Source organism: Pollachius pollachius (genome assembly GCF_949987615.1).
Source record: "Pollachius pollachius genome assembly, chromosome: 2".
Classification (NCBI taxonomy): Eukaryota; Metazoa; Chordata; class Actinopteri; order Gadiformes; family Gadidae; genus Pollachius; species Pollachius pollachius.
The window spans coordinates 10413902-10430523 of NC_136935.1; the positions used below are offsets into that span (position 1 = coordinate 10413902).

The window sequence follows — 16622 nt, forward strand, 5'->3', positions numbered from 1 at the left end:
GCTGTCTCGTTCATCATGACGTCTTCCCCCTCTCTCACGCTACGTCTCTCTTAATGTCAATTAATTAATGATGGTCTATTTTATAATGGAACTCCCTCTCCTTCTCTATCTCTTCTCTTTGTGTCTCATAGTCTCTCTGTGGTCTGGTCTTGGCGTCAAGGCCTGGAGCTGAAGATCTGTGGTCTGTCTATACCTCTCTCGGTCTGTCTGTCTGCCAGTCCGCCTGTCTGTGGGTCTACATTTCTGCCGGTCTGTCCGTCAGCAGGTTAAAGAGGTTGTTGTTGGGCAGCCGGGGCCACCTCAGGCCCCAGTCACTATGGGTCTGTTCATGGGGCCTGAGCATGGCGGAGCACGGCCACGTTCTGTCGTCTGGAAAGAGAGCGCCTGGAAAAGCCTCCCGAAATAACAGTCGGCTTAACCAGGGCTGAAACTCACCATTACAAGCAGTGTCAGTTCATCCTCTATTACTACTACCCTTTGCTGTTTAGTCATTTAGAAGACACTTTCATCCACTGCAACTTGCCTGATTTTAATTTTAGATAATTTTCTTTGATAAATGTAATTACTGAGCAGGGAAGGGGAGGGTTGGTCATCTTGCTTTGGGGGTTGGAACCCAGGACCTTTCGTCTGGGTTATTGAACACCCTAGCTCTATGCTGCCCCCTTCATTAAGCCCACGACGTGTGAACGTACTTGAAGTCTTTCAGCAGACTCTGCTGTTCTAGCCAAGGTGACTTACAGTCAGGGCTGGGTGAACAACACAAGCATGTGATCCATGTCAGGGCAACCTCACACAAGTTAGTGGAAGTGCATAAATAATGGTTACCGTAGCCCGGAGCAGTGTCTTAAATTAGCCTCCTTTGTCTGACAAGCTGCCAAGAAAACAAAATAAACTATTCATTTAGTATGATCTGAAACAAGGAAAAACCGCAGCCAAATATTTGCATTTCTGAAGCACTATTATCAGGATAAGCGGTATAATCGGATAAGTGCCCGTCTACTGACGGAACATCTCAGTGCTGGGACAAAGTACCATGTCAGTCATGCTCTGTTCACACTGTGTGAATGTCATCCCTGTGTCTGTTCCCTACTTAAGGGTCATTTCAAATCCATTCTGTGGCGAGGTTGCCTCAGCTACAGAATGTGGACTGAAAAAACCTGCTATACTTCATAACACAATCCTCTACTCGCACGTACACACACTTGCATAAACACACGCAAATACACACCACCAGATTCACAGCAGGCGCACACCGTCATGGCACACACAAACACAGATACGCACGGACACGCACACACACACACACACACAAACGGAAAGACATGTTTCAAGCGCAGAACTGGCAGATCCAGTTTGTCTGTGTGTGTGAGAGTGTCTGTTTGAGAGTGTGTGTTCTGTCAGTGGTGCTGTTAGCTGCTGGCTGAGAGCAGCTGGCTCTGTCACAGAGGAGCCATGGCTCTCTGAACCAATCGCACTCCCCCGGTCCCTGAGAGACACACAGACGGCAGGCATGAGTAAGAAGCAGGAAATCAGTTTGTACACCAGGCCTATCTCTCTCTTATGCCCTGTGTCTGTCTCCCCTCGCTCTCCACACTCCGTCGCTTGCCTTCTCCCATGCTCTGTGTCTTTCTCCCTTGAGCTCTCTTCTCACGCACACGCACGCACAAACGCACGCACGCACACACTCTACGTGTTCTCTTCTGCCCTCGATCTCTCTCCCTCTCTCTCGTTCCTAGTTTCAGTCACACCCTCACTCTCAACACGTCATTCCGCCCCCCCCAGCACTCACTTTTCTTGCTTGACCATCCTTGACTCTTCTCTCCTTTATCCTCCCTCACGCCTCTCTCTCACACGTAAGCCCCAAACACACGCACACACACATTAGTCATTTTTCTCCTTTATTCCATTCATTGTCCTTCCACTGTCTGCAGTCCAAACATCTTGCCTCCATGATGAGGGATCATTTTCCTCCTCTGCAGTCAGTGTGATGTCTAGAGCCTCGCCAGTCGTTGGACAGAAGCCTAATAGGCTCACACACACACAGCGGCCTAAGCTCTCTACAGGCCTATTCTCCTGTGTGACCGCACAGACACACACACCCCACATGGGCGGACACACACACACTCACACATACACACAGCCCACATGGGCAGACGGATACACACACACACACACACACACGGGCAGATACACACACACACACACACACACACACACACACACACACACACACACACACACACACACACACACACACACACACACACACACACACACACACACACACACACACACCCCATATGGGTGGACACACACACAAACACACACACACACACCCCACATGGGCGGACACACACACAAACACACACACCCCACATGGGCAGACACACACACAAACACACACAAAAATCCCACATGGGCGGACACACACACAAACACACACACACATCCCACATGGGCGGACACACAAACAAACACACACACACACACACCCCACATGGGCGGACACACAAACAAACACACACACACACACACCCCACATTGGCGGACAAACACACAAACACACACACACACACACACACACACACACACACACACACACACACACACACACACACACACACACACACCCCACATGGGCGGACACACACACAGGGGTATTTGGGCTTAAACACCAAAACACACACAGGCACACTTATTATACACACACAAGTCTTGCTGTGTTGCACTAGCTTAGCATGCTAATAGGCTGGTGTGGCGCACGGGGGCCCGTCGAGGACGGGCCCCCGATGTGAGCGGCGCGCTTACGGTGACCTTCCGCGTGCCAATCACAACTGAACTGCTCTGTGGTCTGTTTGGCTGTTGGGGTGGGGGGGGGGGGGGAGAAAACGGTGCAAATTGAAAGCAGAAATCCCCCCGGTGCGGGACAAGATGAGCCCTGGAATAAATTATTCAGGTGGCAGCTCCCCTCTCTCTCCGCTGCGCCGCGCACGCCTTCTGCGCCGCGCGGCGGCGGCATCTGTGAGGACGGCCAGTAGAGATTAATCCAGATGTAGGACTGGTGCACGCGTGTGTTTGTGTCTGTGTTCATTTCTGTGAGTGAGCCCGGGCTATTATTTGTGTTTTTGTGTATGCAGGAGTGGATGTGTTCCAAGTGTGTGTATGGGAGAATTTTGGATGTGTTAGAGTGTTAGTACGTGCTTTGGTGTTTGTATGTGCGTGTACTTTCAGGTCGATATGTGTGTATTGTGAAGGAAAGACGTGTTTGTGTTTGTTTGTGTGTGTGTGTGTGCGTATGCCTGTCTGGCCTTCTCGCTCCTCCTCTTCATTTGCGTCCCAAACTCCCATCCCACCGTCTGACGAGGGAGACGGGGCCTCGGCAGGGGACTGTATTTCCTCTCATGGGGGGGGGGGGGGGGGGCTGTAAATAAACAAGCCAGCAAATCAATGCCTCCATTTGTCGTTTTCCTTCTCCCTTCTCTCCCCCTCACTGTGATAATACTGCGGGTGTCGCGGCGCGGGGAGAGACGGCGTTCCCAAACAGACGGCGCGCTCAGCGTCCATATTTTCTCCTTGTAGGAGAGTGAGAAAACACGCCACTGTGCTACGGCCCCGTGTTCCAATACCACCGTATCCGTAAAACTACCACTTTGTTTATTGAGTTCTGTGTGCGTGTGTGTGTTTCTTTATCTTTTTATATTTATATGTAGCGTTTAGCAACCAACGGGAGACCTTTTTGTGTTTGAGTGTGACTACGATGCGAGCATAAAGCACGGGTGTATTGAAAACCAGTTTAGAGTGCACCCGCTTACCAGCACATTAAGGACTGGGACATAATGACTGGGCTTGAATGGGTGAGATGTGCTTTTTGAGAGGCGCTGAAACTCTGCGTCCAGTCGGTGACCGTTGACATCCATATTCAACCGTCTCTTTATATGAATGTGCTGTCGTGTTATCGACTTGAATACAAACACATCACCGTGTTTCCATTATGTAGGGTTAATGACACCTAGTGACAAGGCGCCGGAACTATTATACTGAAATTCCTGTCTCGGTTTACATGCATTAGCTGTGGGTTTTCAAAGTTTCAACTTAAACTTTTGTATAACTTCCTTCATTAACATTTTTTTGGAACCGGGGGCCCCGGCCAAATAAACGTTTTCTTTTTTTTTATTTTCTCCAAACTCGGCAAAGCGCACAAAAAGGCAGTCTTTCCACAGAAAATATTAGTGAGGGGAACAACTGGCATTAGTTACAGTTTAATGACTAATGGAAACGTCAAATAATGGCCTGAGTCGAACAAGCCCTGGTTTTTAGGAACAAAAGCAACCTTCCCCAGCGTGTAATCCTGCAGCTTAGAGAGCCAGCCGCTTGGCTAACGCTAATGCTAGGCAGATAATGCTAACACAAAGCTACGCACAAGGGTGGCTAACAAGCGGCTGTTAGTCCGCCCCTCTCTGTATCTGTATCCCACATCCCTGTGCGGAAATCACATTATGAGAACCTAGTTACCGAGTTATAGCTAGTTAATCACACACATACGGATCAAATATGTTCTGGGTTGAGTGCAACGAAGGGTGCACTGGTTGAATAAGTGGGATGTATTTAGCATCCTAGCATGGGTTTAATTGTTATTAAATACGTGGCAAGTAAAGGGGACTGAGAAGATCAGTCTTCTCTTGCTCCTGACTCCAAATTTTGTGTGCTGGTAAAGTAATGATGGGGTTTGTTCCTTAAAAAACGGCATCACATATACACTTAGAATACATTTGCGAGAGTAGAACTGCGTTGGACGTGGTCTCCATATTAGGAGTTAGGCAAATCAGTGTTCCACTGGAAGATCCGAAGTAGAGATAAAAACATTTCTCCATGGAAGGAGTCTGGGGGATTCTAAAGTCTGGCTTCTTCTACCAGACAGAAGTCCAACACAAAGAATCAATTTATCTGAGGTATTTGGCGAGGACGCTTGCACACAGAAGCCCATCTTTCCCACCTTTCCTCGCTCTGTATTTATGCGTTTCCAATCCATCCGATGCAGGACAAGATTACGTTGTTAAATCTCAACTGACAGCACCCAAGCTAATCCTGTTGTCCCCAGTGCCTAAAGAAAGGCCCGTGTCTGATTTCTCCCCGCCTTCACTTGTAATGTGACCATTTTCTTTTTTGTTTTTCCATTTAGACCCACTCCCCTATTGGAAGAGACAACCGAGAAACGAGTTTGGCCTACGAGAAACCACAGGCACATCCTCATCTACTGGTAAGCATTTAGGCTTTTATCAACCTTGTCTCTAACCCTAACCATAACCCTAACCTTTGTAAACCAGTGTGGCGCACCTCTATTCTGAGGGCCTCTTGGGTTAAATGAGTAAATACAAAATAAGAAAAAATTGGTGTTGTCTGTGCATTTCCGTTGTGTGTTATGTGGTCATGTCATCATGTAACCATGTACTTACCACTTCATGTTCAAAAGTGCGGTGAGTGAATCCAGAGAGCTCTGAGGATAAGTTGTTGAATCGTTTTTTGAGTGAACTTGGTGCTTTGACTTTAATACCGAAAAAATAACCCATGGCCTCCATGTACTTAAATGCAACTTGACTTGATGGCTATTACTCGGCTTACATTGTTGACTTACGTTTGTGACTTACACCGGGCCAATCAACTGTTGCACGGTTTTGAGTTCCCCGAGTGTACTCAAACTCTGAATGTTCCACCACCAGCATCTCATTACGGGCCAGTGTACATTACAGTAATTGCTATCAGAGGTTTAACGGTTGTGTTTTGGCCAGCGGCACTGGGCTCTAGGATGGGGGTTAGTGTACATTATCTGCATCCTGTCTGCAGTATGCGTCGTCTCTTCACGTGGCAAACAGCTGTTTTCTGTCTCAGGAAACCGACGAAAAAGTCTCAAAACCTTTAGCTATCTTTGACCACAGTGAGTACCTGAACTCTCTGGGGTCTAAATACTGCAACGCTTATGTTTAACCACATTAATCTCCCGGATCAGCGATCGGCCTCGTTCGATCAATGACCTGATCCGTCCGTGACATCGTCCAGGAAGGGGATATCACTGTGAGATTGATCATTGTACTGTGATTATTGTTCCAAACGTAGTTCATAATGCCATTCATTCATGAATGAGGATGTAAAGTGAGGTTAACCCTCTCAGGAGAACCCGCTTGTACTTTTATTTAGTGGAGGGAGGTGTTAAAACGTCTACACCATAGTTTTTGTACACAAGTAGGAGAGGGAAAAGCTTCAAAGCACTTGAAGGTGATCCATTTTTGGTGGCATCTGCACATGCTGCAATATGCAAATGAGCAACGCTGCAAAAAAAAACAAAAAACAGATTGCCAGGAGGAGAGAAGGGCAGACTGGGAGGAGAGGGAGAGAGGGAGGTAGGAGAGAGAGAGAGAGAGAGAGAGAGAGAGAGAGAGAGAGAGAGAGAGAGAGAGAGAGAGAGAGAGAGAGAGAGAGAGAGAGAGAGAGAGAGAGAGAGAGAGAGAGAGAGAGAGAGAGAGAGAGAGAGAGAGAGAGAGAGACTACCGATTTAGAGAGTAAGGGAGAAGACTTGAAAACAGAGGGAGGGAGAGAGCGAGAGAAACAGACGGAGGGTAGTTTAAATTATGGATGCAACCTGCGATTTCCAAAAGGAAAAGGAAGAGAAAGGAATAGAGCAGAAAGCAACCGCAAGTCATGCATATCAGATTATCCATTTTCTTATCAAGGTCCTTGAGCAAACTGGCACACAATCTATCCTGTTTGTGTGTGTTCACGTGTTTGTGTGTGTGTGAAAGGGCGATGTGGCATGAATATGAGCGCGGTTGAGTGAGAGACTGGATGTAGGCTAGTCTGCACATTGCGCTATCCTGAGTGACTTGGACGACAGTCACATGGGAAGGAGGGTTCAGGAGCATTTTACACTCTTTGACGACCTCAATGTACATAAGGATACACTAGCAGTCCTATTCTACACTATATTCCATGACCATGGCACTTTGCACCGCAAAGCAGAATCCCGGGACATTTCCGTGAACTCTGAGATTTATAGGAAATCATAAAGCTGCGCACGTGTTTCTGTTCAAACGTCAATTTCTTCATGTATTGATTTATATTATGGGAGGGGTTGTGGCTAGGCAAGCATTCATGTGGCCCCTGCCCTGCCTACCCTGAGCCTATGCCAACCCCACCCAGACACCACCCCCCCCCCCCCCTGTGGGTGACTGGGCTTAAGCCCCTCAAGTGGGGAGAACCTCAGTCCTCTCTGGCTCTCGGTCTCTCAACACCCAGGCCTCGGAGATCAGCAGAAAACCAAATAGAGATACGTAACGCGCTCCATTGGGTTAAAAAAAAACAGAGATGATGAACTTAATACGGTCAACATTGGTCACCCATGCTATGCTGCTTATGCAACTCCAAAAATTAAAAATCGAAAAAGATGGGAGGGTGATTTAGAAGGGCATGGTTTTTCTAAGAATTGGACCAGAGCCGCGATTCGGTTAAAGCAGTTTAAGTCTGCGGGCGGATGGAGTTGGGAGCAGGATACCATGAAGCTGTCCTGAAAACTGCCTGCGTGTAAATGTGTGTTAATGTGCAAAGTAGGTCATTTATTTGGAACGGAGACAGGCATGATCTGACTCGCTCTCCCAAGTCGTGTCAGAGTGTCGTAACTCTGTTTCATAATATAGAGGGGGGGGGGGGGGTTCAGGTGCTGGCTTAGCCAAGGATTGGGCATGTTTGTATGCAAGTGTTTATTTATATGCAAGACGAAAGCCGAATTCATTAACAGCGGGGGGTAAAGGTCGGGCAATCGAAGATGAAAGCAGATTGATGGTCGATCTATCTACAAGTGGACACGGCATCCAATAAAACTCATGCTGAATCCGATTATCAAACAAACAGCTGAGAGGATTAATTCTGATCTCTCTTTCTCCTTTGCTTTTTTTCGGACAAACATTAAATCTGCAATCCGTCAAATCCCTACTAATAATTTTTAGCATTTGTTTTGAGTAAGTTTTATATATATAAATATATATATTCGGATTGACATACAGATTTAATGAACATGATTATGAACTCTCTATAACACTGCACAGCGCCATCGTCGGGTGAGATACTTATGCCACGATTGCGCAACGTGCACTCCAAACGAAAAGCAGAATGTACTGTACACAGCAAACTGGAAGAAGTCTAGGTGACAGCGCGTCATTCCCACTGTCCCTCCAAGTGATGTCAGGTTGTTCCCCCGGACCCGTATACATAACGCCGTGGACTTGTTTCAACTGCAGGATTTGCAGAACCATGGCTCTCCAGGGTACAGTATGTTCCCCCGCCATTCGTCCGGTTAATATTTCACAAAGCCCACATAGGCAGTGGACTGAGCACTGGAGCTTTTGGCAGATTATTTGATCTCGGTCAATATCATCACGTAAGACCCCTCGCTGGTAAAGCCGTGTGTCGTCGTGACGCAGAGCCCTCTTTAGCCCTGGAGCGCCGTGATCCGGGGACATCGCGCCTTCGCCCACGACCTATGTTTGTCTACGATAGTTATACCGCCAAGGAGAGCTGCTCACGTCTACTTTAAACATGTCTCTCCAGCTCACGCTCCCTCTCGCTTTGTCTCTCTCGCTCTTGCTTTGGCTCTCGTTTACTCTCTTGCTTTCTCTCTCCAAACTCTCTCCACACTCTCTCCCGCTCTCCCTCTTGTGTTGCTACAGCAAAGCAATAAATGAACAACAATCACACTAATGATAATCAGTCTCTCTGCCTCTCCCTCTTTGAACCGGCCTCCCGGTAAACCAATGTGACCGTAATCACTGCTCACCTAGCCCACTCATCGCTACGACAGCTCAGCAGGCTCTGTCTGTATCCCTTCCACCTCCAGAAGCAGACCTTCTGTGCTGTAGGCCTTAGGGAGACCTGCCCACTCCTGTATAATATGTTCTTAGGCAGGCGGATAGTGCGGGACTGTCTAGGGTGTTCTGGAGTGACTCCGACCCAAAAGGTCCCCGTATACACTCCGGTCTATCTCTAGGCATTCCCTAAGTAAGAGGCCCTAACCGGTTACCTGCTTCTTAATTACATATTTCTAAAGTCACTGTGGGGCGATTTTGAATATAAGGGCCACCTATATGTCTATATGTCACGTCTCATGATCGGTGTGTGTGTGTGTGTGTGTGCAGAAACACGCATGCAACGTCACGGAAATAAACAGAAAGGGGAGCAGCTGGATTGATCTGGTTGTGTTTGGCAAGCACAGGGAAACACGAGCACGGAGTCGGCCATTAAAGGGTGCGTTTGAAATCTACACAAGCAAGCGCGCACATCTCGCATTACAGAAAGAAATATGCCCTGGCGTACGCACAACTGGTGTGCCTTTTCCTGTCTGAATGAGGTTGTTTGTTTTGTGTGCGTGCACGTCCGTGTGTGTGTGTGTGTGTGTGTGCCTGTGCGTGAGTGTGTTTGAGACTTTGTTTGTAAACAGTTCTAAAGCCAAAATAACAGTTACTTCAGTCTATAATTTCATAGTTCGTGAGTGTGTGTGCGTGCGTGTGCGTGTGTGCGTTCCTGTGTGCACCAACACACTGAACATAAAATACACAGCAGCTCGTCCCTAGTCCCCTGGTCACACTCACTGCCTGAGAGAGAGAGTTAGAGAGAGTGAGAGAGAGAGACATGGAGAGGCAGAGAGAGACAGAGAATGAGTCATAGATAAATGGAGAGAGAGTTGTACAGCAAGTTAGAGAGGGGGAGTTGGAGAACAAACAAAGGTTAGAGTGGGAGAGCAATAGATAGAAGGTGGAGAGAGAGAGAGAGATATAGAGTTGGAGAGAAAAACAGAGAGAGAGCTAGGAAGGGAGAGGGAGCGAATATGAGCGAGATAGAGAGTTAAAGAAGCACTAATTATACCCTCCAGCGCCATAGCTGAAGCACAAGCGTGGTAGCTGGGTCAGAAAGGTTAAGGTAAAGGCAGTGTTCAGATGATTTAAGTCTTTATCTCTCGAGTATCTCAATGTCTCTGGGCCTGAAGTGATATCTGAATCCAGGGCTCCATGTCAGGGTTACAGGTCTGGCAATTAGCGCTTGTCACTAGTTATTCACGCTGAAGAAGAAGGTTTTGTTGTTGTTAAGAGGATTATTAGCCCTCGCTGAATCCTCGCTGTGTAGAATATAAGACTCTTCATATATTCTACAGGTGGGAGCTGAACTGCATTGTGATATTTGTCACATAAACCTTTTTGTTTACTTGATAATTCAGGATCTGAACAGCAATTATCAAAGCCAACCCTTTTTTTTGAACTACGTGCCTATCTTAACTCGTGATCCTGTCAAGGCTCAGGTCAAGCTTTAAAAGGCAGATTAAAACAAACCCTTCTTAATATTCTACTCTGCGCTGTGTGCTCATTGTGAAACAAAAGGGCTAGGTTAGCCAAATCATGTCTGACATCATCAGCAACAGCTGCAGGGGAGGGAGAGAGGTGGAGGGAGGGAGGGAGAGGGGGGAGAGAGAGTGAGAGAGAATAAGCTGACCTGAATGCTCAGCTGAGCAGTGAGAGAGAGAGAGAGAGAGAGAGAAAGAGCTCAGCCTTGATGGTGGAACTAGGACAAGATGGACCACAATGCAACATGGCTTCCCTCACCTTCTCATACATACATCCTCTGGTGCTGATCCCGCCAAACACCCATGGTTTTCTACAAAGCAGCCTGTTATCACCTTCCTGTTTTCTGCATGGCTGGCAGACACATGTTTTGACGTCGATGCATTACACGTAATGGCCAACTTATCTAAAATCCAACATATTCAAATCGAACAAAGATTGATAACAATATTTCCAGATTAGAAACTTTGCCCGACTGTACAGCGTCTTTAGGAGCTCTACCTCCAGCCCCCTCTGGGCACCTTGGTGGCCCTGTGTTAGCCTGCATTAGCCTGGGTTAGCCTGCATTAGCCTGGGTTAGCCTGCATTAGCCTGGGGAGCTGATGAACAGGCTTCCTCAGCCCCCCGCTGATCCACCTTATTACCCCTGCCTCACCCACAGAGAGGACGCCAACGAGATGTAGGATGGAGGGCCAATCACAGTGGGTGGGCGGGGACAAGGTGACGGGGGGCGGGGAGTGGTTAAGGAAAGAGAAGCAAAGGGTGAAGAAGAGTCATGTTGTATGTGGCAGGGAGAAGGGTTATCTGACTTGCACGCACACAACGTGAGCATGCACACACACACACACACACACACAGTTATCCACCCTGCTGATCTATTGTCATGGCGACTACAAATGCAGTGTTAATCATCTGCAAATAGGAAAAGATGTTTTCAAAATTGTACACGTCTGTTTGCAAATACAACACTGTTTGTCATGTCTAAATATCTTAAACAAATTGATAGTGTGTGTGTGTGTGTGTGTGTGTGTGTGTGTGTGTGTGTGTGTGTGTGTGTGTGTGTGTGTGTGTGTGTGTTCCCCTAGAGGTCTGTCCTTGCTTTTTAGATCATTACCAGTCGTATCCTCCACTGCCACTCTGTGTTGGGGGTGACACAGAGTGCATTACACACACACACACACACACACACACACACGGATGTTTGTTCTCAACGTCTGCAAAGATAAAACCCAACCAAACCAACAGCAATAGTGGTTGTCTCCTGCTGCCTTCTCCCCTCTCTTTTATGACTGCTTCCCTGTGTACACACACCACCAACACACACACATCACAGACCGTCAGCAGCACTTGTATCTATACACATGTTTAGAAACGCTTGTTTGAAGTGATGAAGGTGTGCATGTGTGTCTTGTGTTAGTCTAAGTTTGTGTGGTTGGCATGTCACAGCAGACTCTTACAAGACACCTGATTTGAAGGTTTGTGTGTGTGTGTGTGTGTGTGTGTGTGTGTGTGTGTGTGTGTGTGTGTGTGAGTGAGAGTGTGTTGTACAGAAGTTGAGACCCATAGGCTCGAGTTACAGAACGGGCCACATGACCTGTTCTGTTTGCCCTCATGTGGGGTCAAAGTTCACACTGTCAAGGTGTCAAATGATTGAATTATGAATGGTCTGGCTATAAACATATGTGCGATGGCACTTAAAAGAGGTTAAAGTTTTTATAAGTCTTTGTTTGTGTTGTTTATTCAGTATTATTGTTTTGTCTTTAAGGATGCCTAAAGATTAGACTGCTGACATTGTGTATCGAACCCAGAACCTTTTGGCTGGGGCTTGAACCCCCACGCCTCTACACTATACACTAGCCCGATTTTATTCCCCTTTCCAAAAGATGTCTTTTTACCGGGCTGAGTGAAGAAGCAGCTTTGGATACATACCATATATACATTATCTACTGTATATCGACGTAGCTATACACACTCTGTTGTTGCGTTAATGAGTACACCCTCTTTATTCCTCAGGTCATCAGAGGAGCTCATTGTAATGAGTTACTTAATCTCCTTAGAAACAGGGCTGCAGGCATTAATAATTAGCAGAGGCTTGACAGTGTGACACAATACTTCAGCACTCTCTCTGTATACCTCTTATACACCCTTTCCTTCTTAATTTGTTTATTTTTCTCTGTCTGGCTCTTTCTCTCTAGCTGTCTCTCTCTCAGTGTCTGTCTGTCTCTGTGCGGTATCACTAGCTCTTTTAAACAGGAACTGGAACAATTTCCTGTTGCAGCTTTGCCATGTTTGCCTTCCCTCTCTATGTGTGTGTGCTCGACGCTTTGGCGTGTCAGTGTTCCTGACCCCTCGTCAGGACAGATGAACACTCCCAGCGGAGAGGTCTATGACGGCAACTGCTACTGCCGACTGTGTTTTCGGCTGGGAGTGAGCTCCCACATCTCAACACCATGCGTTGTTGTGTCGGTCTACTTCCTACGTTGCTGCTTGCCAAGGGGTAGCTTGTATTGTCCTGCCCTTCATTTAAAAACAACACCTTTGTACATAGCTTTCCTTTGACAGAATACCTGCTATCAAGCTTTCATAGTTTGATGGAAATGTGGTGAGCCTCTGTAATTGGTCATATACAGTACATTTATGTTTATGTCTGTGTATATATACAGTATATATATCCATAAACACACATGCATTAGCTTCCCCCCGTTAAACCAATCAGCTGGTCGGAAATGACCCTCTAATGGCAGGCTGGTCAGCTGACCGGAACCCCCTCTGGATCTGAAACCCACTCAGCACATGATGTGATGCCGCGCAAATCTCTCGGTCCGATCACGGCAATTAGTATCTGACATGGAGTTGATTTAGTGCAAGGTAGCCCTTGTGGGTTTGCACCATTGTAGTTTGTGTGTGTGTGTGTGTGTGTGTGTGTGTGTGTGTGTGTGTGGTCAGCTCTGGTGTGTGCTCAGGCCGATAAAGGGGGAGATCCTTATTGCTGCTGGCATACAGGCCCGGGGAAAATCAATGTTTGACTTGCTGCTTGCTTGATGAAGGATGCATTGCTGGTTCCCTTCACCCCCACCCCTCTCTTTCTCTCACACACACACACACACACACACACACACACACACACACACACACACACACACACACACACACACACACACACACACACACACACACACACACACACACACACACACACACACACACACACACACACGGTAAGAAATGTGTAGGGGCTGAAGTGTCCGTTATTGTATGTATGACACTGTCTACCGACTCACACACATTCTTCTCACCTCTGTGCGTTTGTATCGACCCAAGCCCTGGCTGGAGAATCGCCTGCCCAGCAAACAAAATCAATGCAGGCCGTTCTCCCTGTCCCTGTCAGCCTCCTGTTATCTGCTATGAATACAAAGCGCACGCACGCACGCACACGCACATGCCCAGTGGCCTTCACACCCTCTCTGTGAGCTGGACACCCGACCCAACACCAACCAACAGGTCGGAGATAGACCCCACGGAGAGACTGTGTCTGGTAAGGCACTCATCACTTTCAGTTTATTTGTTAGTAATTTATCCCCGTCACCTGAGGGACCCTTCTCCTTATGTGGGGAGACTGGTGTGCTACCGGTATTCCTAAAGATTTTCCAACAAATTTCCAGGATTTTATCATTCCGTCATATTGCGATACACAAATGGAAACTCCAATACAGCGAATGTGTGCGTGTGGATTGGTTTTCTCCACAATGTTGAAAAAGCATTAGCAAAGTGGTAACACTGAGTGTTTTTTTAGCCACTGGCCACTCTACTCCATTTTGGATCCGATTATGCAACACTCCCAATTCTCCCACTCTCTATCTCTCTCTGACTCTCGCTCTCTCTCTTTCTCTCTCATATATACTATATCTATGTATGTATGTGACAGGGTTGGATAAGAGCGGTGGGGGGACGAGGGCGTGCAAGGATTGATCGTGTAGTAGAGTGCCTTCTGTCTGAAAAATGAGAGAGAGAGAGAGAGAGAGAGAGAGAGAGAGAGAGCACAAGGGGGAGAGAAAGCTGTCATTAATCAAACCTCCCTCCACCTTTACTCTCCGCTCTCTCTATCCCTCCCTTCCTCCTCTCTCTTCATCCCATACCCCACCGCTTCATCCCCTTTTAGTTCTTCTTCTTCTGTTCTGTATGTACCTCCGAGCACGCCGTCCACACAGAAGGGCTTCACAGTGTGTTTTTACTCACTCCCAAACACCACTTTGGAAGGTGTTTAATGCTGTTACGAGGTGGCAGCCCAGGCACAGAGCCCTCCAACCTGCAGGGATGTACACGCATACAGACGCACGCACGCACGCACGCACGCACGCACACACACACACACACACACACACACACACACACACACACACACACACACACACACACACACACACACACACACACACACACACACACACACACACACACACACACACACACACACGCACACTTATACACAGCCACACACACACACACAAACACACACACACTTACCTACCCTTAATTCACTTAACCCCCCAGTGGCTTTGCCTCAGAAGCTATCTTATTAGCCTCCCTCAGTCCTCTGATGCTATAGGCCAAGCCTGCTAGCCTCTTTGGTCCCGGGCTGCTTTGCTGAGGTTCAGAAGAACATGAGGAAACACTATGACAGCCCTGTGTGTGTGTGTATGTGTATGTGTATGCGTGTGTGTGTGTGTTTTCATGCTGCTAGACGGTTGTTGGTTTTGTGCTAACTAGCCTCCTCCTTGGTAGCGGATGTGGCCTTAGACAGTTGGCTGCTCTGGCTGCGTTAGCCTTGGCTATGCTTGTTATTACAGTGCTGGGGGCCCCGGAACACCCTGGACACACGTGCACACACACACATACGCGCACACCCATTTTAAAAAACACACACACACACACACATGCACACACGCACACGCAAAGTGAAACTGCACAGTGAAACTGCACAGTGAAACCGCACAGTGAAATACTAGTGCTTTGGTTAGTGTACTGTGTTGATGTATTTTCCCCCACACAAAACAAAACAGTGTGTCTGTCTCTCTATAGTCTGAAAGTTGTGGTTAATTCTGTCCGTCCGTCTATACTGAGGCCTTCTGTCTGCCTCTTGTTAGGGCTCAGAGGCAGACAGGAAGAGGGGCCAGGCTGTCTGTCCGTTTGGTCCGTTTACAGTTATGGATGTCTCTCTTCCTGTCTCTGTCCGTCTATTCCTCCCATATATCCATATGGGTCTATATACAATGCACTCCTTCTCTCCTAACAGAGGCGCTGCGTTGAACAAGCAACCGCGTGGGCTCATTAAACATTCATCCTTTTCCTCGAGCCCTGAGACCAATTATCTCACCTCTCTCTCTCTCTCTCCCTCCCTCTCTCCCTCCCTCCCCCTCTCCCTCCCTCCCGCTACGGCGACAAACACACGCAGAGTCACGCCACACTGTGTTGCGAAAAGAAACCACGCAAACAACACATCTGACACAATGTAAATGGCCTCTCTGTTTTCCCATCATGCCGCGTGTCGCTGGGTGGGCGGCGGGCGCCGGCGGCTCTCCGGGGCACCCTGCAGCACATGCCGTCCTCCGTCACATGTCACACGCCTAGGCGAAGGACGCATGTGAGCAGGGAGCAGCGCGAGTCGGCTGGAGGACTTGAAATCCACACTTCATATGGGGGCATGCGCTTCATCAAAGAGCGGGGCGGGGGGGTTGCAGCCATCGCATGCATATTGCACGCATACAGTGAATTCTGACACCGCTTCCAACCCCCCACACACACACACACACACACACACACACACACACACACACACACACACACACACACACACACACACACACACACACACACACACATACATTTGTACTGTTGGTGCATGGCACTGCTGTTTGAAGATCAAACGCGCTGGTGGTTTTGCAGCGCAGCAGGTAAATAAAAGGTGTACAAATTGAATGTCGATATCTTGGCGTTTCTACCGGCATACAATTAGCCTGTTTAGACAGCTGCTATTCAGCGGGTGTGCCTGTTTTTGTGTATGTGTTTGTCACTAAAGGCAGTAGTACTGATTGATTATGTATACAAGCTAATGCAGGCTACCTGTCTATGCTAATAGCAGCAGGAGGGTGAGGAGGAAATGGACTGGGTTTTGTTGGCGTGGTGGAAGGCTGTGTAGTAAACCTGGCCATTAACCTTGCATTAGCCCGCTCTCTTTTAATTGGCTGC

General features: G+C 47.8%; 1 protein-coding gene across 2 annotated transcripts in view; it reads left to right on the forward strand.

Moving 5' to 3' along the window:
• The window catches only part of zmiz1a (zinc finger, MIZ-type containing 1a), a 108949-nt gene that overhangs the window by 35705 nt on the left and 56622 nt on the right, over window positions 1–16622 (forward strand). For both annotated transcript variants that reach the window (XM_079730581.1, XM_079730582.1), the window contains exon 3: window positions 5180–5257. The gene's annotated coding sequence lies outside the window, so the exon portion shown is untranslated. The remainder of the gene's footprint in view (window positions 1–5179; window positions 5258–16622) is intronic.